Consider the following 22,449-nt stretch of genomic DNA (forward strand, 5'->3'; position numbering starts at 1 on the left):
TCACATTAAGCAACTATACAAAAGTCCAGTAATAAATAACTAAACTCAATCCAGTGACATGCCACAAGTATAAACGGCAAAACCAACCGTAGTCAATACCATCCAAACTTATGGGATATAAACAGCCCACATATCAAAATAATCCTAAATGAACCTCAATAAAAATAAAAAGAAGTATGCACAAACTTGACATAACAATCTAAAACAAAATAAATGTATGTCCTAGAGGTCCATGCAATCGAGTCTCAGCTACGCCATGAGTCCATCCTGAGTCCTTCTAACACCTGGAAGTGACAAAAACTAAGTCAGCTGATAGCTCAGTGAGTAGCAACATGAATAGTAAATACAGTTTTGAAAACATGGCTCAATTCCAAAATAAGATATATATCACAGAAACTAGATTGGCATACAGTTTGGTAAATACAATCTGTTTCAAAAAGAAGGCTCCACAGTTTAACACTTAAAATACTCATGTCTCGCAAGAACATGATAAATGACATTTTCCACTTAAAACAGATTATAACATGAACACCAATAATTTTCTAGGTACCAATAAAAAACAAATAATATGCCACACAATTCTCAAGGCTATAAGCCCCGTTGGATCCAATACCGAACTAAGAGTCATCCTCAGGGTGGCAACCTGGGCCTTTTCTCAAAGACGATCCGATTGAAAGTCACCTAGCTTTTTTTTAAGGTCTTTTCCTTACAATCGTTGAGCACTAGAGTCATCACGGCCCAACCCGGATCTGTTCCCTAGTGGCCAGAGTCACCACACACAGTGGAATAATTTCCCTGGACTAAATACACATATGGTCCCAATAATCAATACACATCAGTTTCACAAAACATGGTAGTTCATCATTATAAACATGAGACGAAAACAAATAGTTTACAGTATGCCAAGTTCACACATGTTTCAGAAATAATTTGATTCCATTGATAATATAGTAATTTATTAAAGCAGTTTAGTCATGAAACAACAATTTAATTTTCCAACAGTTCAGGGTAGGGGAACATTTATAAAAATATATAGCATGAAACTACTCACCTGAAACCGAAATAATATAATCCTCGAATAGAGTATAAAAGTCCAACTAGTGCCCTGAACCAAGTATGAAAACTACACGTCACTGCTAATTTAAAAATACTAAAGAATAAGAACTAAGTAACCCCAAACTAAAGCGCATTAACACGGCTCAACCCAACTCACTGTTACTCTTAAATATTATCTAAGTTCATGTTTTTCAAGGTCTAAAATCACCCAAGACATGGGTTCCGATCGAAACTTAACTAAAAATAATTTTAAGATAAAACAGAGTTTTAAATAAGTTTTCCCAATCTAGATGATACAAAATATTCACATCGTAATCTTTTAATAACTCAAGCCATCTTCTTTGCCTCAAATTTAGTTCCTTCTGTGTGAAAATATACTTCAAACTCTTATAATCAGTGTAAATCTCACATGACTCTCCATACAAATAATGCCGCCAGATCTTAAGAGCAAAAATCACTATTGCTAACTCCAAGTCGTGCGTAGGATAATTTCTCTCATGTACTTTCAACTGTCATGACGCATAAGCAATCACCTTCCCATGCTGCATGAGCACACATCCTAAACCCTGTCGTGAAGCATCAATATAAATCATAAAACCACCCCCATCTACTGATAATGCAAGGATTGGAGTTGATGTCAATCTCTGTTTAAACTCTTGGAAGCTACGCTCACAATCATCATTCCACTCAAACTTCACCCATTTCCTAGTGAGATTGGTAAGTAGCAAGCAATACGGAAGAATCCTTCCACAAATTGTCTGTAATATCCAGCAAAGCCCTAAAAAGCTATGTACCTCTGCCACATAAGTAGGTCGTGCTGATCAACAATTGCCTCCACCTTCGTGCTATCCACAGATACCCCCTCTTTACTCACCACATGACCCAAAAAGGATACACTGCTCAACTAGAATTCACACTTCTTAAATTTTGCATACAGCCTCGTCTCCCTAAGGATCTGCAGTACTACCCTCAAATGCTGCTCATGCTCCTCCTTACTCGATTAAATTAGGATGTCATCAATAAACTGTAACGCCCTCAAAATAATAACATTAAACCCATCAAATAAGACATGCATTGATAAGTAAAAGTTCTACATTCATCCATTTACCAGAGTTTCATTACAAGAAGTATTACATGTTAACAACAAAAGCAAATGCCCTATGGGCTTACAGCTTTCCAAGTTAACACTTGGTTACAACAAAAGAGTACTAACTCATACACGTTAAGCCCTTGGCTTGAATTTACATGTAATACATCAAAAGAACAAAACAACAAAAAGCCCGCCTGCCTCTAGCCTCCCAAGCTACGTCCTTGGAGGTGGCATGCTACCTGTACCTGAAAATGATATTCCCATATAGGGTGAGCCACAGCCCAGTAGAAACACACTAAACCAACCATGAACAATGACTAAAAGATTAGCAATTGATAGATGGCCAACACTGATACATTCACATAAATTACATATTTATGTCATTACGACTTATGAGTCCAAGGTACCTTTCATTTTCCCTTTTTCAACAGACAAGCATGTTTGCTCTATCATCATTTCAACAGATAAGTATAAAAACTATATCCCACATTCACGGATAAGCATATAAGCTATGTCCACACTCTCAACAGATATGTATAACAACAATATCCCATATACACAGATAAGCATATAAGCTATATCCACACTTCACAAAGATAAGCATATGAGCTCTATCTTCACTTCTCTAGACAAGCATATGAGCTGTGTCTACGGAGTTCATCCCCTATCTTCTCCCAACACTATCCGGTTTAGAGGTACATCCCCTATCTTCCCCTAAACCGCGGAGTACATCCCCTATCTCCTCCTCTACACATAACGTATACAAACACATAGGTTCTATATACAATCACTCAATACATAAAGTTAATGTATTCTATCAACCGTCAAGTTCCATGACACATTCCATTGATTAGTTTCCGTTTGCCTAATCATCATGCATTGTCTACAACAATCACGACTATCCTCCACCGATAGCCCAAAGCAGTTATTTCTAAACAGAAAATAAATGCACAATGGATATACAATCAACATTACATCTCCTCATTTTTCACAATTAATTATCCCAATTAATCAAACAATGTAATTAGGTTAATTCCCATAATTAACATTACAACCCTTAGGTCCCATTTTCATCAATGATTCAACATTTATTCCATTTCTCTATGCCAAACATGCATTTAGGTTTATTATAAATAAAACCCCAACCTTTGTAAAATTACACAAGAGCCCCAAACTTTCACGCAATTACCCAACCAAACCCAACATCTCAAAATACTAAAATTTAAAGACAAAATCCATAGAGAGGAGTAGGATATCCCTACCTCAAATTCGGAGCCCCAAAGAAGATGAAGACCAAAACTAAAACGCTCCAAACCTCGAAATTTTCAGATCAAAAGGAAGCCCTCGACGATCAACACAACTTCCGTGAAGACAAAAGGTGAGCAAACGACCCTTACTAGATCAAATCTAAGAGAGAAGGGCCGGTTTAGAGTGAGAAGCTCTGAAAATGGCTTTTTGGAAAAGTAGGAGAGAGAAAAGATCTTGAAAAAGTGATCCAAAAGTCGGATCTCGGATTTATATAAAAGTCTCTCCGCTCAAGCGTCCAAACCCCCGCTCGAGCGTCACTCACAGATTCCCGCTCAAGCGACCAAACTCCAGCTCGAGCGCCGGATACTCACTCCCAGAACTTTTACAGAACCAGGTCTCCGCTCGAGCGCCAACTCCCCCGCTCGAGCGTCACACACAACACTCCCGCTCGAGCGGTCAATCCCACGCTCGAGCGTCCAACACTGCACAGGAAATACTGGATGGGTGTATTCCCCGCTCGAGCGCCCAAACCCCCGCTCGAGCGTACAGGCCAAAATCTAGGCAACTAGTTTTGGTTTCTAAACTCAACCAACCTGTAACAAACTCGCCCAACACATCCTATAACTCAAATGTGAAGTAAAGAGGATGCAAACAAGATAATAAACAACAACTAACATCCACGGACACATGTCCGGATCACTGTTCAACAAGGGTAAAACCCGGGATCGCTATATAAACACTACTACAAATTTATTCAGTTGGGGTTTGAATACTTTGTTCATCAAATCCATGAATGTAGTTGTTGCATTTGTGAGACCAAAAGGCATCGCCAAAAATTCATAATGCCCGTAACGGGTTCTAAAAGCAGTCTTAGGAACATCCTCATCCCTTACTTTCAACCGGTGATAGCCTAACCTCGAGTCAATCTTAGAGAATACTCGAACATCCTACAATTGGTCAAATAGGTCATCAATACGTGGCAAAGAATACATATTCTTCACTGTGACTTTGTTTGGTTCTCTATAATCAATACACAGCCTCATAGACCCGTTATTCTTCTTCACAAACAACACAGGTGCTCCCCAAGGTGAAACACTAGGCTTAATAAAACATTTGTCTAACAACTCCTATAACTGAGTTTGTAACTCCCTCAACTCCAATGGTGCCATTATATAGGGCACTTTAGAAATAAGTGTTGTGTTGGGGACCAAGTTAATGGAAAATTCTACCTCACGATCTAGAGGAAGTCCAGGTAGATTCTTTGGAAAAATATCAACACAATCACTCACTACAGGCAACTCCTCTAACTTCTATTCTAGCAGTTCAATAATCACCACACAAGCTAAATAATCATGACACCCTTTACTTAACATTCGATTAGCATAAAGGGAAGAAGTAAAACAGATAGAAGACCCTTTCATATCCCCCTGACAGAAAAACTCAAGTTGTCCCAGCATAGCAAAAACTACCCCCATTCTAAAACAATCAATAGAAGCATGATGCTTCGTCAACAAATCCATCTCCAAAATCATATCAAAATCCTTCATCTCTAAAGAAATCAAATCCACTGGAAAAATCCTACCATCCATTTTTATCTCACAAGATCTACAAACATCTCCCAATACTACTAATTCTCATAATGAAGTAGACAAGGTAATACATGCATCCAAAGGCGCACAAGGAATAGACAATCCACGTAGAAATCTAGATGGTAACTTTTAACCATCAAAATGAAATCAAGAAAGATTCAACACAAGTTTAAACAAAACTGACTCAACCACACACTACTAAGGACTATAAGGACTCGGACCTCGTCTAAATGATGAAATGCCAGATAGGTAACTCGATAAACTATAGCTCTGATACCACAACTGTCACACCCCAAATCCGAGTATGACCGGCCGTGGCCCACAGGGACTCAGCCCAAGGCACACGTAAGCCTAACCACTAATCCATAATCACATTAAGAAACTATACAAAAGTCCAGTAATAAATAACTAAACTCAATCCAGTGACATGCCACAAGTATAAACGGCAAAACCAACCGTAATCAATACCATCCAAACTTATGGGATATAAACAGCCCACATATCAAAATAATCCTAAATGAACCTCAATAAAAATAAAAAGAAGTATGCACAAACTTGACATAACAATCTAAAACAAAATAAATGTATGTCCTAGAGGTCCATGCAATCGAGTCTCAGCTACGCCATGAGTCCACCCTAAGTCCTTCTAATACCTGGAAGTGACAAAAACTAAGTCAGCTGATAGCTCAGTGAGTAGCAACATGAATAGTAAATACAGTTTTGAAAACATGGCTCAATTCCAAAATAAGATATATATCACAGAAACTAGATTGGCATACAGTTTGGTAAATACAATCTGTTTCAAAAAGAAGGCTCCACAGTTTAACACTTAAAATACTCATGTCTCGCAAGAACATGATAAATGACATTTTCCACTTAAAACAGATTATAACATGAACACCAATAATTTTCTAGGTACCAATAAAAAACAAATAATATGCCACACAATTCTCAAGGCTATAAGCCCGTTGGATCCAATACAGAACTAAGAGTCATCCTCAGGGTGGCAACCTGGGCCTTTTCTCAAAGACGATTCGATTGAAGGTCACCTAGCTGTTTTTAAGGTCTTTTCCTTACAATCGTTGAGCACTAAAGTCATCACGGCCCAACCCGGATCTGTTCCCTAGTGGCCAGAGTCACCACACACAGTGGAATAATTTCCCTGGACTAAATACACATATGGTCCCAATAATCAATACACATCAGTTTCACAAAACATGGTAGTTCATCATTATAAACATGAGACCAAAACAAATAGTTTACAGTATGCCAAGTTCACACATGTTTCAGAAATAATTTGATTCCATTGATAATATAGTAATTTATCAAAGCAGTTTAGTCATGAAAGAACAATTTAATTTTCCAATAGTTCAGGGTAGGGGAACATTTATAAAAATATGTAGCATGAAACTACTTACCTGAAACCGAAATAATATAATCCTCGAATAGAGTATAAAAGTCCAACTAGTGCTCTGAACCAAGTATGAAAACTACACGTCACTGCTAATTTAAAAATACTAAAGAATAAGAACTAAGTAACCCCAAACTAAAGCGCATTAACACGGCTCAACCCAACTCACTGTTACTCTTAAATATTACCTAAGTTCATGTTTTTCAAGGTCTAAAATCACCCAAGACATGTGTTCTGATCGAAACTTAACTAAAAATAACTTTAAGATAAAACAGAGTTTTAAACAAGTTTTCCCAATCTATTCGCTAACTTTGAAAATTACAAAACCCACTCCACGCTATTCAAAAAATTCCAAAAACCTCCAGATATCAACTAATATATCCTAAGTTTCAAACCCAATTGGTTTCACTTGATTTGCTTATCAAAATAATTATCTACAATTTATTATATCCAAACAGATTGTTTTCTGCAGCACTTTAAAGAAATTGACGGTTCTCTTAATATACACGAGCAATCAACGCAAGGCCAAAAATGTAAGAAACTAAACTCGTAACCGGTTCTAATGACGCTGATTTGATAATTTTTGGATTTATACCCAAAGAGAACAACACTCCCGAATTTACTGTTCAAAACCAATTTTCTGAACAGATTTGAACGCATCAGTTTATATGGATTTTGACTCCCAAAAATTATGAAAAAATCAGATATGCAATTCAATATGTAATTAATCTACTGTAAAAATTTCAGTTCAAAATTCATTCGTTTGATAAGGTTTCTTGATTTTTAAAGTTTGCTGGCAGATTAATATTCTTAGGAGCAACGTTATGAATTCAATTAAAATTTGTAGAATACTATCCCCATCAGCCAATCCATTCCTTTTTCTTCCACCAACTCACAACACCCACAAGCACCATAACTCTGTAAACAACATATTATAATAGAACAAGAATAGATTGATTAATACCTTAGAGGGTTGTTGAGACACAAGGGTGCTGGAAATCTCTCTCCCTCTCTTCTCTCTCTCTCTCTCTCTCTCTCTCTCTCTCTCTCTCTCTTTTTCTCCTTCCCGTGGCTGCTACTACATGTTGAAAGTGTTGTGCAAAACAATTATAATAAGGGTTAGGGTTTTTGTTAGGAAAACTAGGGTTGCTCTCTATATATATCCAAACCAAACTCTAAATAATTATCCTTTGTTTTATATATATCTAACCAAAAGGCTCTAATTTATTATCTCTTTATATTATTTTAAATTTCTATCTCCATTAAAATAAAAATATTATTAGATCAAAATATGCTTACTAATTTGGCACTTAAATTTATTTATTTATTTATTTTTTAAATAATAAATCTTGCTTCTAAATTAAAGACTTTCACCATAAATTTATTTTAGGTTTAAAAATTAATTAAAAGACCTTCCAAATATTTAATTTGCACTTAGGATTCACCATCAAAATATTTGAGATTGTAATTTTATTATTATTTAATTATTTACTTGATTTGTATATTCTGGTTCTCACATAATCTAAGCCGCACACAACAAAGCAATCCAACGGCAAAAGATCGAAGCAACCTGGCCACTTGCCCAACCAAAGTCTGGCGATAACTAGAACCCTTAGATGAAGATGATGACCCAGCGGTCAAGGCCATGACTACAACACTATAAAAGGGAAAGTAAAGAAAAGCAAACGGTAAGCAAAAAGAAAAAGAAAAGAAGTATAAAGCCTATCTCCATAAATTAATATTATATGGTCGATCTCATGTCTAACTTGATCATCAGAGGGTCCTTCCGACCAAATCTGGTCGAAGGAGATCACTGACCAATTGGTTTCTCTTTATAGGGTACAGGAAGGACCATCTCATCTCACATTCTTTGTGGAGAATCTTTACCTTCCACAAGTATAAATGATAATGATCACTATAACTAGTAGTCTTTCTTTATTATTTTTTAAGGATAAATAATAAAGAAAAAGGTAACTTATAATTAGCACTCTCTCTTTTTTAATTTATAAATAAATAGAGATAAAATAGGTTGAAACATATATAGCCACTTTTGGATAATAAGTTTAAGTGTACAGGAAAGCTTACAGACCACTCAGGCTCATCTTGTGAGTAATTGGTAAGTTTTTTTGGTTCCCACATTCAAATTGTTGAATTATTTACTTTATCGAGGTAGAGAATCCTTATCTAGAAGAAACTATAATCTTCTAATGAATGTTTTTTTTAATCATAAGTCATGATTCATATTAAATTTAATTAATTTTCATATTTATTTAGGTACAAAAAAAGTTATGCAACTTTACAGTATCATCCATATAAGAGTACTTTTGGGTGTTTGACAAAGGTTTTTTTTTTTTTTTTACTTTTTGGAGTAAAATTTACAAAATGAGAAAATAGTCTAAAATAGTCAATAAGATAAAAATGTCACACTAAACTCATAATCATTTCATTTTTTCTCTCACAAATATCACATCCAACTACAAAAAAATTTAACTATCTTTCCAAACACAAAAATTTTAGCCTACTAAAATAACCAAAAACTAAAATAACCTACTAAAATAGTAATTTCCCAAACACCAACTTTGATTTTTGGCTAAAAAAGTAGAGAAAAGAAAAAAAGTATGTTTAAGAGAAGTTTTTGACTTTTTATGAAAAGATGTGTAATAAAATATTATATTAAAATCAAAATGACCATTCTACCCTTATTGACTTTTTGACTTTTAGATAGTTGAATTCAAAGGGCAAAATAATAATTTTGCTCTCTAGGCTTCTCCCACAAGCTTCCTCCAAATAATATGAACTTTTTTTAACTTTTTTAGTAATTTTTTGACTTTTTAACTTTTGTAAGTTATTCCAAACCAAAACCAAAAGTATGTGAAACTCACGTACTAAGTACGGAAGCAAGCAATAGTGCTAATTAACTCGTTTGGCAAGTGGTGATTTTAGCCAAAAAGTCAAAAAGTTACTAAAAAACCAAAACGCCAACAACCTATATCAAAAAGTCAAAGATTCCCTTTTTTCTCTACTTTTTGCACATCTTTTTTTGTAAAAAATCAAAAAGTCATCCCGAGCATTCTAGTTGTTTTTACAACATATGTTAGCTAAAAAGCTAAAAAGTTACTAAAAAAGCCTATTCTCAAATGAGTCCACTTAATTAATGACATCTTGTTGATAACAAAACCTCTCATGATGTCAGTAAGTTTTGCCAACGTCAGATTGCCTATGTCAAAATTAAGGAAAGATTAATTAAAAATTTCTTCCCCCTTCAGTTCATTTTAGGGTTAATTATCCAAATTCCACTTAGAGCATCTCCAATGGTGTGCCATTGGAGCTACTATTACCAAATTATGGCAGCAGCTACTATCTTTGGCAAATGCCAAAGCTTATATCAAATATGGCACAAGCTTTGGCAGCTGCCAAGTCAGCTTCAACCAACCGTTTCCTCCCTCCCCCCATCCCTCCCTCCCTTTTTCATCATCATTTCCAAACACATATTCAATATTCATACTCCAATCACACAAATTTCCAAATTTCCAAAATCACACAAATTTTGAAATTTCCAAAATTCACCCAATATTCACCCAACAATTTCTAAACACAGAAAATTAGAAAACAAAATATCTGAAGCAAACAAAAAAATACCTGACAGAAAAATTAGAAAATCAAAATTTCAAGCAAACAAAATTAGGGTTTCAATTTCACCACTTTGAAGCAAACAAAATTTAAAAATTAGAAAATCAATTTCACCAATTTAAAGAAAACAAAATTTTTTTAAAAAATTAGAAAATTGAAATGGGTTGATCTTCTTTGTTCTTTGGATGATCGTCTTTGTGTTCATCATTAGGGTTACAATCTTCTTCGTGATCTTGTCTAACATCACCGATCCAGTATAGGAGTCAGACAGAGCGTGACATAAAAGAATCAGAGAAACAGAGGGGTAGGGGTAGACAGCGACGGTTGGGGGAGAGGGAGACTGACAATGAAAAGGATAGGGAGAGGGAGGAAAGGTTGTCTTCGGCAATTGAGGGTAGACACCATCACCGATTGAAGAGAGAGAGAAGAGAGTAAGAGTGAGAGGGATCAATACCATCGCCGCTCGAACAGAGAGATAAGAGAGATGAATCTGAGAGTCAGAGAGAGAGAGAGAGAGACGGAGATTGAAAGGGACATGGAGGAGGAAATTGTGAGAGAGATAGTAAGAACGAGAAGGATAGAGTGAGAGGGAGAGGGATCAACACTATTGCCGCTCGAAAAAAATAGAGAAGAAAGATGAATCTGAGAGTGTGAGAGAGAGAGAGAGAGACGGAGACTGAGAGGGACAGAGAGGGGGGAAATGGTGAGAGAGACAGTGAGAGGGAGAGGAAGAAAAGGTTGGATGATTCTACACAAATCATCTTAACCATTGAAGACCAACACGTGGACGGTGGTGATGAAATTTTAGAGTGTCGTTGTGCTCTGTTTGGCTTAAAAATAAAATAAAAAATAAAAACAAACACCAGCTTGTGTCAAACGGTCATGTCTTCAAATGGTTATTATATTGAAACGATAATATTTTGAATTTTTATAAATAGAAACCCTTCATCTCAATTTTATTTTACAGCAACCATTGCTCATTTTTCTTTTCTCCTCTCTTCATTTCAATTTAATTTCACAATAAACTTCCGAAATTATATTATTTTTAGTTTTTTCGCACAATCACCATGGAAGGTTCATCAAAAACAAAGAGAGAAAAATCTTTCACTACTGAAGAAGATGTGGCAATTTGTAGAGCTTGGTGTCACATTATTGAAGACCCAATAGTTGGAAATTCGAAATCTCATGCTCATTTTTGGGGAAGAATTTTTGAAAATTTTTGCTCGTTGCAAAATGATCACTCAAGAACACAAGTGTCAATATCATCTCGATGGGGTGTAATCATGAAATGTTGCAACAAATTTCATGGGTGTTTGGCACAAGTTGAAAATCTACACCCAAGTGGAATGTCTCAAGTTGACATAGTAAGATTTCATATTCATTTATTTATGTTAGTTTATTTATTTTGTCTTATTTGAAAATGAACTAATTAATTAATGTAATAATTTATTGATATAGATGCTTCAAGCAAAACTGTTATACCAGCAAGATGAAAACAAACATTTTTCTTTTGAACATTGTTGGCCAATCTTACAAAATAATATCAGGCGACAAGATGTAGCTCCTACAAACACAGTGAAGTCAAGGATACATACACCGTTTTTCCCTAATTCGGCCCCCGATTCTCCTATCGATAATTGCATTTCTCTTAAAGATGACACCAGTCCAAGTGTTGATAACAATCCAACTATTGGTGAAGACAGTTTATCTGCAAGGGGTAAAAGGCCTATGGGTAGGAAAGCTTCAAGAGAATTATTTCGGAGAAATCAAGTCGTTGAAGCTGAAGTCCAAAAAATGAGCATACAATTGAAGACATTTAACCAACACCTTACTGAGAAGGAAAAGAAAAAAGATGAAAGAGAAGAAAAAAGGATTCAAGCACTGCAGGAGCTGAAAGAACTTGCGATGAAAAAACATGACTTTGAGATCAACAAACAAGAACATGAGATGAAAAGGGAAGAACATATGATAATGACTACGGACATTTTTCATTTGGACCCTCAGATGAAAGCGTATTACACATTGCAAAAAAATGAGATTTTCGCCAAGTGGTCCTCAAATGTTAGCAACCAAAATTACTATTTCCCCCTACCTCCTGATGAATAATTATGGGATAATGTATTTTTTTGCAATGTCATTTGTTTTTTAATATAATTGTTAGTCTTTATTTGCAATGTCACTTTTTTATTTTGTAATGAAATTTCAATTTTTTTTTTATATTTTTGAATATTTTCTACAACTGAATGTAATAGTATTTTTGCAATGTATAATGTTGACTATTTTTTAGTATAATTTAAATTTTTCAATAAAGTGTAATGAAAAATAAATATATTTTTTGAAATGAAGGCAATAAAAAGATAAAATACATTAACTGACATTAATGAAGATAATTTTATTATAATAAAAAGACATTAACTGACATTAATTGTCATTAAAAAGATAAAAATACAAACTTAATCTAACTCTCCAGCTTGAGACCACAAGTGTTCAATTAGATCATTATGAATTGCATTATGAGCTTTCGTAGATCTAATCCTCTGCCGATTCAACATAAATTGAGCATACTCCTCATTTGGATCGCATGACACTTGACATAGGGTATTATTGGTATCAGTCTCAAGTGTTGCTACACTGCGTTCATTTTCTGGAATATTACGCTCGTCTTTAATGATCATATTGTGCAAAATAATGCACGTCTTCATGATGTAATATCTGGCGACATCTGCCTTATTTGGGGATCTTAAGTAAACAACTTCATAGGTAGTAACAATTGTTCTGGTAAAAAAATTCAGGGCGGCAATTACAGTAACTTCGTCGATTCTAATGTACTCTTCTACAGCATCAACAGATACACCGTATTGTAGGATTTGAAGTGCTGCAGTCATCTTCTATACACTGGATAATCCAAGAGCACCAGTGGCATCATGGGTTTGGATGAAGTACTCATTAACTTGTTGAATATCATGTAAGATACTAACAAACAATGACCACCTCATTCGAAAACGTCTTCGGAAGTATTCTTCTGGATAGACAAGATTATCTGCAAAGTAATCTCTATAAATTTGTTCGTCGCCTTTGACCCTCTCACGATTAATGTATCGACGACCACTTGTGGAACCAACATGTCTAGTTGGTTGGTTTAGGCTTAAAGCTTGTCTTGTTTGTTGTTACGCTGTTAATAGTTGCATCATGATGACATCATCATCAGATGATGAAGATTCATCAAAATCTCCATTGAATATGGTTTTAGTCAAATTGTTCATTGTGGGTGGATGGGTGAGTGGGTGAATATGAAAATTGTAGAAAATCTGGGTGGGTAAAGAGAGTTTAGAATATATAAAAATGATGGGTAGATGAATATGAAAATGGTAGAAAACCTTGTGTTATATTTATAAAGAAAATTATGGGTGGGTGAATGATGGATGGTTGTTGGGTGGGTGGATGAATAATGGGTGATTGTTGGGTGGGTGGATGAATAATGGATGGTTGTTGGGTGGGTGGTTGTTGGTGAATGAATGCTGGGTGAATAATGGATGGTTGTTGGTGAATAAATGTTGGGTGAATGATGGATGATTATTGGTGGGTAATTGGTGATTGTTTATTTTTTATATGTAGTTTAAAAATTTTATTAAATATGTAGTGATATGTTTTTTGGTGTGGTGAATTATATATTTAATTTTTTTTCCAATTTTTCAATTTTTTTTTTCATTTTTATATTTGTCTAGTTAGAAATAATATAAATATATATATATTTTTTACAAACAGTTAAAAAAAGGTCACAAAAGACAAAAAATAAACAAAAATAAAATCACAAAAAAACCTATATCCAAACAGCACCTGCAAACTTGGAGGGAAAGTTGGCTGAGATTTGCCAAAATAGCAAATGACCATTGGAGCATCATCGCTATAATTTGGCAAAATAGCACTATTCATTGTCAAATTATAGCAATAGCAATGGCAATATAGCAATAACCATTGGAGATGCTCTTAATCCATATAGCTTTAAATTAAATAATTTAATCTCTATAATTTAAGACCAGTTTTATTTAGCCACTCTATCTAAATTTAAAATAACAATTTTGGAACATTTATAGGTCTCAAATTTTCTACCAAGCAAATGATCAAATGTCTCACATGGGTGTGGGGTCCACAAAATTGCAGACCCCACACCCATGTGAGACATTTAGTCATTTATTTGATAGAAAATTTGATATCCTTATACTAATACCCTTTCTTTAACGCGGTTCAAGGTAAAGGTCCATTTCTTTTAAGAAGTGCTTGATTAATTTTAGAGCTTGTGGTACACACGTTGATTGTCAAGCTGAGGCAAGTTTGTAGGTTAATTTGAGGCAAATGTGTAGGTAACTTGATGATGCAGATGAGATTTAAAAAAATTATATATTTTTATTTTATATTTTAAAATTATTATTTAATTATGAATATTCTAGTTTAGTATAACATACTATAGAATTATTATATTTTCTTATTTAGCTTTTATTATTTTATGTTTCTTGTTCTACATATTTTTTTGGGCAAATTAACAAAAAAAAAAAAAAAACCCAAGGTTTCGCGTGTTTTGCAATTTAAACCCCAGGTTTTTGATTTTGACAATTAAGACCCTAAAGTTTATTTCGTGTCACAATGTAAGCCCCCGTCCATTTCTGTTTCATGAAGTAATAGAGAAAGCTATTTTTGGCCCCAAAACCAACTCAAAACGATGTCGTTTCTTATTAGCCCCATATATAAGGCCCCAAATCTTTGATTTCATCAATTAGGGCTACAATTTGCCCTAATTTCTTTGATTTTGTCGATTAAGGCAAAAGGGTTGTTGCGATTTCGAAGAAAATCTGGACTAGGGTTTGAAGTACTGGTGCTTAGAATTATTTGGAGTTTTGGTAAGTGATTTATACGATTTTTTTTTGTTTATTTGTTTTTGTAATTTTTCTATGAAGTTATTTTTTACTTTTTTTTTTTAAGATTCTATGAATAAAGTAATGGCAAACTCTGTGTTTGTATCTTACTTTATTGCATTGGTATGTGTGTGTGTTGGTTACTTTATCGTCTTTTTGTATATGAAATTTTTTTATCTCCATTGATGGACCACTGCATTGACTAAATGGTTGGCTGACAGAATGGTTGGTCCCATGGCACCTATTCAGTCCACTGGTTTTTGATACATTTTTGTCTTGAAGGTGGTCCTTTTGTTATATGTTGTCCCATGTATTATTTATGATATATTTGTTTATTTGTGAAGGCAACAATGGATGATATAAATATGAAATTGGTTTTACATCATAATGGGTACTTTATTGATAGTGATGGTGGGCCTAGGAATTACTTTGGGGGTAAAGTACATGTGTTTGATACTGTTGATGTTGATACATTTTCTATTCCTGAGCTGATATTTATGGTGAAGAAGTTGGGGATATTTGATTACAAACAATTTTTTTATAGGATTCCCACAGAAGATTTGGTTGAAGAGTTAAAAAGATTAAGTACTAACCAAGATATTTAGAAATGTTTTAATATCTGGGCTCTACAAACACCTTGGAATTATTTGTTGAGCATCATGTGCCATCTAATATAGACACTCCTCACCCTGTTTTGTTCCTTACTGATGTCCTTGTAAATGAGGATGAAAATGTTGGAAATGGTAGAAAAATTCTGGGTAAAACCAGAATTTTTTCTCAAGTTTGGTCTATTTTTTGGGTGGGCCCCGAGCGTCGATTTACTCGGGTCAAAGTGGTAACGCGTTCTATGCCGCGTTGTGATTCACGTGGTATATTTGGTTGCTCAAAACCATTACCGAGTGAATGGGAAATTGAAGCCAAAGTGTGCTCCATGGAAATGGAGTTTTGGTGGAAATTCCTTAAGGTTGTAAATTGGCTTGTCCCACATTGATTTAGTGGAAAGTTTTGTAAGGGTTTATAGGTTTGGGTGAGATACTTGGGGTGTACCCCAAGGGGTACCCAAGTGTTTTAGAGGGAGAGGTTATGGGCAAAATGGGCTAGACCCATTAGACCCAAAAATCACCACACACACGCGCGCGAGCCGCCGCCCGCGGTCGGGCGGGCTGGGCTGGGCCTGGGCTTGGGCGCTGGGTTGGGCTTGTTCGGCCCAATACTAATCTTTTTGGGCCAAAAATATTTGAATTTAATTTTATTTTTGGTAAAATAAAATCCAGAATTCAAATTAAACTGATTTGGATTTTCTGTACATCCAAACAGGGCCCTTCCCGTTTTCAAACAGAAATAAATTAGTTTGGAATTAGTGCTCACCCAAACAGGGCCCTTCCCGGTTTTTGCTATCTGTTTGAATTATTAACAGATTCAAATTTGTTTGAATTCAAAACCAACAGGTATCATACCTGTTCAATTTAAAACCAAGAGCCACCTTTACATCTATAAATAGGACCACCCTCATTTGATGTTTTTAATTCAGAAATTTCGTATTTCACCTCTGCTTATTCTATTCTTCATTTTGTTGCATTTTATTTCTGAAAGAAAGAGTGTAAACACTTAGTGTGTTCGCAAGGCAAACAATTTGTAGTACTGCTATTGTTTGTGGTAGATCATTTCATCCTGGGAGATAGACGTCCAAATTCTGATAACACCGTGGAGAGGACAAATATGTCTTAATGGCACAGTGTCAAACACTGGACTTGATCAGAAAATAATTCAAAGAAATTAAATCAAGTAAGTTATTTAATTTATTTTCAGTGTTGTTTTTATTTATTAAAATCATATTTAAATTTTGTTTTTGTAACAAACTAAAATCTGTTATTTATTTATTTATTTATTATTTCGAGTTTGATTTTTGTAATCAAACAAATTCTCTCCTTTTCTTTATTTCTTTATATTCTTGTTGTTGTTTTGTACACAACAGAATTTAATCTTAATTAAATACAGTGAAGATTGTCCAACAATCTTAAGACAGACTCCTTTTTTGGTATCTTCATTGTATTTAATTTTTTGTGTTTACAAAGTAATATTCTGGTTGGAAAAACAAATAGTGATTTATGCTATTTGACAGATAGTAGTAATATACTGTCTCTTTTCTTTGACAACTAGTAGTAATATACTGGTGTCATTAACAATTGGAGAATATTATTTGGTATTACAGAAAATTATTGTGATATTTTATTTTTCTAGTTTTAGTAACAAGGAAAATAAAAATTAATTTCTGTTTTAATTTTTTCTGATTTTTGTAATCAGAGATTATGGCTACTACAACTGAAACTGCATCTGGCAGTGGTACTCCTATTGTTACACCTACATCGGTCCCTATCCAGAACCATGTTCATGTACCAATCAATCATGGAGAAAAATCGAAAAAATTTAACGGTACCGAGTTTAAGAGATGGCAGCAGAAGATGCTGTTCTATCTTACGACTCTTAATTTGGCCCGGTTTCTCTATGAAAAGGCTCCAGCACTTAAAGAGGGTGAAAGTGATCGACAAGTTGTTGCCGCTGTAGATGCTTGGAAACATTCAGATTTCCTGTGCAGAAACTACATCTTGAATGGCCTTGACAATATGCTGTATAATGTATACAGTCCTCTGAAAACAGCAAAAGAATTATGGGATTCTTTGGAGAAGAAATACAAGACAGAAGATGCCGGCACGAAGAAATTTGTCGTCGGTAAATTTTTGGACTTTGTAATGGTAGACTCCCAAACGGTAATTTCTCAAGTTCAAAGTTTTCAAATAATTTTGCATGATATTCATTCAGAAGGTATGTCTCTTAGCGAGTCATTCCAAGTCGCTGCTTTAGTGGAAAAGTTACCACCGGCTTGGAAAGATTTCAAAAATTATTTAAAACATAAACGCAAAGAGATGACTATGGATGAATTGATTGTAAGATTAAGAATTGAGGAAGATAACCGAAAGGCTGAAAAGAGGAATAGGAAAAATCCCATTGAGTCCAAGGCTAATGTGGTAGAACAAGTTCATAAACCACATAACAAAAAGAGAAAGTTTACTGGAGATGGTCCTAAACAAGGCGATAGTAGCAAGAAGTTCAAAGGAAAATGCTATAACTGTGGCAAAACTGGACATCGAGCTTCTGACTGACGCCGCCCTAAGAAGGATCATGGAAGTACAAGTAAGAAGACCACCAATCAGGCCAATGTAACAGAATTGGATTACATCTCTGACGGAGTGAATGACATCAACCTTTCTGCTGTGGTGTCTGAGGCTAACTTGGTTGAAAATCCCAAAGAGTGGTGGGTTGACACTGGAGCAACTCGTCACATATGTGCGCACAAGAAAATGTTCACTACCTACAATGAGGCTATAAATGGTGAACAACTTTTCATGGGAAATTCTTTTACTTCTACTGTGGCTGGACAAGGAAAAGTTATCTTGAAGATGACATCAGGGAAAGAACTGACCCTCAACAATGTACTGCATGTACCTGACATCCGAAAGAATTTAGTTTCTGGTTCTTTGTTAAGTAAAAATGGTTTTAGGCTTGTCTTTGAGTCTGATAAATTTGTATTAACAAAGAGTGGTATGTATGTTGGTAAGGGATACATGAGTGATGGTCTCTTTAAGTTGAATGTAATGACAGTTGTACCAAAAATTGCTATGAATAAGAATAACACATCTTTTGTTTATATTCTTGAGTCAAATTTATGGCATGGTAGATTAGGACATGTGAATTTTGATGCTTTGCGTAGATTCATTGGTTTAGATCATATACCAAAGTTTGAAATTAATCCTAATCATAAATGTGAAATTTGTGTAGAAGCGAAACTAACTAAGGCTCCATTTAAATCGGTTGAAAGAAAAACCGAACCTCTAGAATTAATTCATACTGATGTATGTGATTTAAAATTTATTCAAACTAGAGGAGGCAAAAAGTATTTCATAACATTTATCAATGATTGCACAAGATATTGTTATGTTTATTTACTTAGAAGTAAAGATGAAGCCTTAGAAATGTTTAAACTCTACAAAACAGAAGTTGAAAATCAACTTGGTAAAACCATTAAAATGGTTAGAAGTGATAGGGGTGTTGAATATGATGCACCATTAAATGAATTTTGTGCACAACATGGCATTATTCACCAAACTACAGCCCCTTATTCTCCACAGCAAAATGAAATTGCTGAAAGGAAGAATAGAACCCTCAAAGAAATGATGAATGCCATGTTACTAAGTTCAGGTTTACCACAGAACTTGTGGGGGGAAGGAATATTGTCTGCTAATTATGTTCTTAATAGAATACCCCACAAGGAAACCAACAACACTCCTTATGAATTATGGAAAGGTCGACCGCCTTTCTACAAATACTTAAAAGTGTGGGGGTGTTTGGCAAAAGTTGAAGTTCCTGTTCCTAAAAAGACTAAGATTGGACCAAAAACAGTAGACTGTGTGTTTATTGGTTATGCTCAGAATAGTAGTGCATATCGGTTTCTGACTTATAAATCAGAAATACCTGATATAAATGTGAACACTATTATAGAGTCAAGGAATGCTGTGTTTTTTAAATATGTCTTTCCTTATAAGAAAAGACAGGAATTAAGTTCACAGAAAAGAACTTATGATTGTACACCAAGTCAAGAGACTAATGACAATCAAACACAAGAGACTAGTAATGGTCTCGACCAATAGGATTTAACTGATGATGAACCAAGTCGAAGTAAGAGAGCGAGAACATCAAAATCCTTTGGTCTAGATTTTCTGACATACTTGTTAGAAAATGAACCTCAAAGCTTTAAGGTAGCAATGACAGGTCCTGAAGCACCTGTGTGGAAAGAGGCTGTTAATAATGAAATTGAATCCATTATGCAAAATCATACTTGGAAATTGGTGGATCTTCCACCAGGTTCTAAAACTCTTGGATATAAATGGATATTCAAGAGAAAAATGAAAGCAGATGGTTCAATTGACAAGTATAAAGCAAGACTTGTAGTTAAAGGTTACAGACAAAAGGAAGGTCTGGATTATTTTGACACATATTCCCCTGTGACAAGAATAACATCCATTCGTATGCTTATTGCTATAGCAGCGTTGTTTAATTTAGAAATACATCAAATGGATGTTAAGACAGCTTTCTTAAATGGTGATCTAAATGAAGAGATCTATATGGAGCAACCCGAAGGGTTTGTAGTATCAGGGCAAGAAAAGAAAGTTTGTCGACTAGTAAAATCCCTTTATGGATTAAAACAAGCACCTAAGCAATGGCATGAAAAATTTGATCATGCAATGCTTACTAATGGGTTAAGATAAACGAATGTGACAAATGCGTCTATGTTAAAAACACTGACCAAGGATATGTCATAGTTTGTCTTTATGTGGATGACATGCTTTTCATTGGAAGCAGTCAAAACATGATCAAATCAACTAAGCAGATGCTCAACAAAAGATTTGATATGAAAGATATGGGGGTCGCAGATGTTATATTATGAATGAAAATTACTAAAACATCTGACGTATATGCATTATCTCAATCTCATTATATTGAGAAAATTCTTGATAAATTTATCAAGGATGATTTGAATTTAGCTAGAACACCTGTAGACATCAGTCTTTATTTATCGAAAAATAAAGGTGATGCAGTGTCTCAGTTAAAATACTCCCAAATCATTGGAAGCCTAATGTACCTAATGAATTGTACTCGTCCTGATATAGGTTATGCTATCAGTAAATTGAGTAGGTACACTAGTAACCCTAGAGAAGACCATTGGAAAGCGATCATTCGGGTTCTTAGATATCTAAGATTTACTCGTGATCATGGTTTGAACTTTACTCGATATCCAGCAGTACTCGAAGGTTATTGTGATGCCAATTGGATATCGGATACTAAAGATTCAAAATCCACTAGTGGATATGTCTTTACTCTAGGAGGCGCTGCTGTTTCTTGGAAGTCCACGAAACAAACTTGCATCGCACGATCCACAATGGAATCTGAGTTCATTACTTTAAACAAAGCAGGTGAAGAAGCAGAATGGCTTCGTCACTTCTTAGAAGACATTCCAATGTGGCCAAAACCTATGCCAGCTATTTGCACTCATTGTGATAGTCAATCTGCAATAGGCAGGGCACAGAATCATATGTATAATGGTAAGTCACGACATATTCGTCGTCGACATAATACCGTAAGGCAATTGTTGTCAAACGGAATAATCTCAATAGATTATATAAAATCTAAAGAGAATATTGCGGATCCATTAACAAAAGGTTTGACAAAAGAGCTAGTGTATAGTTCATCGAAGGGGATGGGATTAAAGCCTATTACATAAGAGTCGTCATAATGGTAACCCTACTTATATGATTAGAGATCCCAAGAACTAAGTTCAAAGGGACAACTAAGTTAGTGTTATGTATGGCTCACCAGAAATCACCAAGGGATTAAAAATTCCCTACCCATTCCTATGGTGAGAGTGATATCTGCAACATATGTTGTATGCAGGGGTATAAGGATAAGCTTTGCTTTTAATGATTACTTATATCTTGATTAAGGTATAAAATCAAGACGAGTATAAGGAGATACTCACAATAAGAATCACCTATATGAGTGTTGAACTGGGGCCGGCTCTATGAGAATGAAGAGGCTAAATTCTCTAGAAACACTTATGAAAACCAGGCGCGTTCAAGGCCAAAATGAACACAACAGTGAGAACCACGATGTGTTAGAAGATATTTTGTGTGAAATCTATTGTCTTGGCTTACACAAACGGTTGAACAATTCAAGGCATCGCGTCCATTGGTTAGCCAGTAAGTCTGATAGGTTATCACAAGGAAAGGTTCAAGGCCGAAAACTACCAATCTTGATGCAAGATATTTTCGACTTATACTTTTTCGTTAAAGTCTGCATATTGTTGCATTTCCGTTGTCATCAAATTCCATTCATGTGGGGGATTGTTGGAAATGGTAGAAAAATTCTGGGTAAAACCAGAATTTTTTCTCAAGTTTGGTCTATTTTTTAGGTGGGCCCTGAGCGTCGATTTACTCGGGTCAAAGTGGTAACGCGTTCTATGCCGCGTTGTGATTCACGTGGTATATTTGGTTGCTCAAAACCATTACCGAGTGAATGGGAAATTGAAGCCAAAGTGTGCTCCATGGAAATGGAGTTTTGGTGGAAATTCCTTAAGGTTGTAAATTGGTTTGTCCCACATTGATTTGGTTGGAAGTTTTGTAAGGGTTTATAAGGTTTGGGTGAGATACTTGGGGTGTGCCCCAAGGGGTACCCAAGTGTTTTAGAGGGAGAGGTTATGGGCAAAATGGGCTAGACCCATTAGACCCAAAAATCACCACACACGCGCGGGCGCGCCGCCGCCGCCGTCCGTCCGGTCGGGCGGGCTTTGCTGGGCCTGGGCTTGGGCGCGGGTGCGTGGTGTGTGGTTGGGTTGGTTGTTCGGCCCAATACTAATCTTTTTGGGCCAAAAACATTTGAATTTAATTTTATTTTTGGTAAAAT

Source organism: Camellia sinensis, chromosome 10 (assembly GCF_055761805.1).
Source record: "Camellia sinensis isolate YWXY chromosome 10, ASM5576180v1, whole genome shotgun sequence".
NCBI lineage: Eukaryota > Viridiplantae > Streptophyta > Magnoliopsida > Ericales > Theaceae > Camellia > Camellia sinensis.